Source organism: Salvia miltiorrhiza, chromosome 4, assembly GCF_028751815.1.
Source record: "Salvia miltiorrhiza cultivar Shanhuang (shh) chromosome 4, IMPLAD_Smil_shh, whole genome shotgun sequence".
Taxonomy (NCBI): domain Eukaryota; kingdom Viridiplantae; phylum Streptophyta; class Magnoliopsida; order Lamiales; family Lamiaceae; genus Salvia; species Salvia miltiorrhiza.
Window position 1 is genome coordinate 25,897,709 of NC_080390.1, and position 5,234 is coordinate 25,902,942.

General features: G+C 43.6%; 1 long non-coding RNA gene across 1 annotated transcript; it reads left to right on the forward strand.

Moving 5' to 3' along the window:
- The first annotated feature begins 1,501 nt into the window (after positions 1-1,501).
- On the forward strand, positions 1,502-5,234 carry LOC131019994 (uncharacterized). The gene is made up of 2 exons (XR_009100569.1): positions 1,502-1,813; positions 4,232-5,234. It is a non-coding gene; the product is annotated as an uncharacterized LOC131019994 (long non-coding RNA).

Genomic DNA, 5,234 nt, shown 5'->3' on the forward strand with positions numbered 1-5,234 from the left:
TTAACTAATTGAGGATCGTCTCATGAGGGTGGATAAATAATTAATCCGCTCATCTTAGAGTATTCTAACTCACTTACTAATTAATAGCCTCATTCTAAATTAATCAATAATTAGAATTAGCTCAATTTAATTAATAGATTAATCTAGACTACCCTTAAATTGGGCCTGATTTTAAGCCAAAAATAATAATGGCAGTCCAAATAAAAATTAACTCTAGCCCAAACTAATTAAATACAGCCCATTATCAATTTAGATCTGCAGCCCACATAATTAAAATGAAGGCCCAATTTTCGGCCCAAAGGGAAAAAAATCAGATGGCCCAACACAAGCCCACACATTTTAAAACTCCTAATTCCTTCTCCTACCTCAACCCACTCGATTCTCTCCCAATTTCTCAAAATTGGTCTCAGCCATTTCTCTCTCTCTTTCTCTTCAAATCTCCCTGCGTCTGGACGTCCGCCGCCTCCGCAGCTCCGCCGCGAACGGCCCCGGCGAGGCCGTGTCCGGCTGAGGGTGCCGTCCTCGGCCACCCGCCCCTCTCAAGAATCGCTGCCTTCTTCTCTCATCTCATCACGGTTCGACGCCGCCGCCTCTGGAAGACCAGCGAAGATCTGGTGCAACCGCCGCCGTCCGCCGACACGCCTGGAAGCTCTATCGCCGGACGTCGCCGCTGCTGAGGTAACGCCGCCGCCCGGAGTTGCAGCTGCTTTGCCCGGAATCGAGGTCGCTGGTCTGATCTCCAGCAGCCCGCCTCGCTCAGAGCCACCGCCGCCGTCGTCAACTGGAGTCTCGGCGGCCGCGGTCTCTCTTGGATCCGCCGGCGTCGTTGTTGTTCCAGAGTTGACGAGGGACGACAGATAGCTTCTGCCGACAGCGGCCGGCTCGTTGGAGCTGCCCTTCCCCGGAGTCCGACTGTAGTAGCCCGCTCTTTTAATTATGATTAAAATTAGTAAATGCAATTTTTATAAATGAATCCAGTTTATGGTCCTGATTTTTTTATCAGAAACGGAGTTATTATTTTAGCTTTATACTTTTATAACGTATGAGAAAAACGCGACGAGGATTATTGAGCCATTCAATAATTATTATTTCCAAGTTATAACTGACTTAGCAAAGTCATGTTATTTATTAATCGAAAAACAGAAGCAGTTATATTTTATTAGTGCATTGAAGTCGATGAATTATTCCGACTGTAACGCAGATTAAATCTACGGATTTAATTTAAGTTATATTACAGTTTATTAAGTTAGCAGGCAAGGAAAAATATATCAAGCAAGATACAGAAATGCGATGATTGAAAATCGAAGCCAGTATTTATTTACAGTTCACAGATTACAGGCTAGTTCCCAGCTTGGGGAAAATCGTTTAGTATATTACAAAAACAAAAGCTCTTCAATCAATTAGAGTTTAAATACAGTTATTATTTCAATCTTTTGCTAATGATGTACACGTCTTTACTCCCCACTTCTCCACTCCACCAAATCCCATTATACCTACCTCCCCACCACTACTTTACTTTTCCCCCACCACACTAGTGCACCACCAACTCCATTATCTTTTGCTCCCCACCAAATCCTTCTCCCTTCTTACTCAATAGATCGCCAGTGGAGCTGTTTAAGAAAATCCAATTCGTATATTCCAACAGAATGTTTACAGCAAGCTCATGCCAACATCAAAACCAAGTTTCACACAGAAAAAAACACCCGAAATAACATCTATAATCTCCGAGATCTCCTTATTCAAACAGTATATGCCAACAAATTTTCACCAAGAAGAAGAAAACAGATCAGCCAATCAAGCACAAATAGACAAGGTAAACACTAGGCTCAGCTCATTCAATCCATTCGTTTTTCATCCAACAAGCATGATCGATTAAAGGATACTAAGCATACAATGAGTATATTCATAAAGAGACTTAGCAAACTCATATGATCTTTAGGCATAAATCAGTTTATGCTATATTTTCTTATCACACGAGGCAAGCAAGGAAATTTCTTGATACATTAGTAAACCACGGACTTAGTTTTATCTCTTGCATAATCAATTATAGAAATACCATAATTCAATAGAAAAAGGGAGAGAGTGAGGCTTGAGCCGGTTCTTGAGCAGAGGACAGATTTCAGCGGCATCTTCTGCTGCCTCGGCGGAAATTGCGTGACAACAGCAGCAGCGTCACGAACGAAACAACGGCGCTGAATCGCTGATCTTCCACAAACGGTGGAGATGGCGGCAGAACCATGGCGGCAGAGGCGGAAAAGAAACAAGGCTCGACTCCCCGCCTGCTTTGACATCTGAATCGGGACCGGAACGGAGGAAGAAGGCGGCGTGACGCAACTCGAACCCCATCGACCCCGGAGAACAACGAAGGCGGACTCTCCCTCTGCTTGCCGGAAATCACACAGCAGCAGCGGCGGTGTTCGCCGATTCTGGAGTGCAGTGGCACGGCGAAGTCGAAGATTCCAGTAGCAGCAGCGGCGTACCCTTCTCGCCGGTTGCTCAGTAACGGCGGCGGATTCAGATTCACCGAGGGAGATGCGACGGTAGGGCCGTTGCGGCCACTGGATGAAAATCAGAGGGAGGCTTAACGACGGCCTCGGCGGAAATTGGGCACCGCGACGGAAGGAGCCGACCTCGTCGGACCTCAGAATGGCTGAAACAGCGGCGGTGCTCGCCGGTTCCGCGGCAGTGGCAGATCGAAGCAGCGGCGGCGCTCTCGATTTGGGGATCTGCTCGTACAACGGTGAAGAGGGGGTTTAGGGCGAGGAAGCGGCGCGGTCAACAGCTGAACGCCGGCCACGCCGGCAGCTGGAACGACCGGAGAAGGAAGCGGCGGCGGCGGACGCCTCGATTGAAGGTAGATCGAGGGAGGAGAAGGCTGAGTGTGATTTAGGAGAGATTAGAGAGAGAGAGGATAAGGAGGAAGAGGCAGATGCGGCCATGCCGGACCTAGGCACGGCCGCACGACGGCAGCCGACGCCGGTCGGAGCAGAGAAGGAGCTCGACTGATTTTGATGAAGGGCTCGATTGATTCTGGGAGAATGAGCTATCGGCTGATTATTGAGTGGAGAGGGTGTCGACTGTTTTGAAATAAAAGAGAGAGAGAGATTAAATTGGGCCAACTGATTTTTGGGCTTTATTATTTATTTGAATTGGGCCAACTGATTTTTGGGCTTTATTATTTATTGTAATTGGGCTTAATTTAATTAATTCATTGGGCTTTGTTATTTTATTCCGATTGGGCCTCCTAGTTATTTTAAAGTTTGGGCCTTTTTCTTTAATTTGCTGATGGGCTCTAATTGTTTAAAGATTTGGGCTAATGTAAAGTTTATGATGGACTATTATTCCATATGCCCATTTATATATCAGTTGGGCCGAGTTTTAATTAATTTTAAGTTCAGAATAATTCATTCTATTCTTGGGCTAATTTTAAATTTTGGAAATAAATTTATTTAGGTGGACTGCAGATTTTAATTGTTTTGGGCTTGTCCACTTTTAATTTGTTTGGGCCGAATTATTTAAGAAAAAGTTTGGGCTTTAATTGTTTTAAAAGATTGGGCTTGTGTTTAGATGGTTTTGGGCCTCTTCATTAATTATTATTTGGACCCTATTTTAATTGTTTTGGGCCAAAGACTTTTAAGTTGGGCTTTAATTCTTTTAAAGCTTGAGCTGAGGTTACTTCTTTCAGATAAGCCTTGCAGTATCTATTTTGATGAAGCCCAATTATTTATCAGTGGATGAGCCGATTCTTATTCAGTAAATGAGCCGCCCAGTCTATTAATTATTGTTTTTGGACTTCAGACTTTAAAGCAAGCTATCATTGTTTATTTCCATTAAAGCCACTGGTTTATTTAATTAATTGGCTACTTTCTTTTGAGCCTATTAATTATTTGAGGTTACATTAGTAATTATGTTTTTATCGAAAAGCCCGATAAATTTCTACGAGGTCACACCTCGTTTAAAGTCGAGTTAGTCCTATTTCCGATCGAGTACAAAGGCGAGGTTTATTTCACGACTAGAATATTTCGATGAGGAAGGAAGAATCACAGTTTTATTCGACCGCGTTAGACGAGAATTAGCTAAATCTATTAACGAGGATTAATAGTAGAATTCCCGATAATCGCTCAGAAGATTAGTTCATGCATACCAGATTCATGCATAGTTAAATTACGCTTTCTCATTAATTAAGAATTTTCCTCGAGGCAATGTCTTATTTTATATTCTCGTGATTAAGGTCAAGCGCGAGAGTAAGAACTACACAAGGAGTTAGAGTACCTTAGCAAAACTTTGCTATCAGGTGGGCAATTTCTTACGCGTAAATAAAATGCTATGCATGTGTTATGCTTTAAAATGAAAATTGGATCTTCAAGTGTGGTATGCTTTATTATGCTTTACGCTAAATGATTTACGCTTGATTACGCTTATTTACGCTTGAATGCTTTACGCTGATAAGTTTATGCCTGTGATTGATGATTGCGTCTGTTGGGGGAGGCCTCCCTCAACAGTACGATGCCGTGTCCGCTGAGGAGGGCCTTCCTCACGGCGCGATGCCCGTGTCCGCTGAGAGAGGCCTCTCTCGCGGCGCGATGCCAGTATGCCAGTATGCCAGTATGCCAGTGTTACAGCGTCTATTGGGGGAGGCCTCCCTCAATAGTACGATGCCGTGACCGCTGAGGGAGGCTCCCCCTCACGGCGCGATGCCCGTGTTCGTTGGGGAAGGCCTTCTCCACGACACGATGTTTGTTAATGAAGATTGATGATTGTTAATGATGAAAAATGCGCTCATGCTGTTTATGAATATGGAAATGTTTAATGAGCAAAGGATTTGAAAGAAACTTATGTCTCTTATGCGAAGTTGTGTTTTGTTGTTGATATTATGTTATATGCTTGGCACTGCCCACTGAGTACTCTTGTACTCAGCCCTTCGTATGTTTATGTTTGTGCAGGTTGAGTTGTGATGGGCGATGAAGTGTTGCTGAGTGGAGTTTTTGGTCGAACTTAAAGTAGGCTCAGAAAGGATACATGTCTTCATACATGTATCACAATTATGCTTTCCGCTGTAAACACTGATTATTTCAGTTACGCCTTCCGTTGCAAACTCTGATAATGTTTTAGCCAAGCCCCTAATGATGCCTTTTTCCTTTTAAGGAATATAACGCGTATACAAGTTCTTTGAGTACCCTTTTTATGCGAACTATGCCTTTTTCCTTTTTAAGGAATATTTCACGCGTATTCAA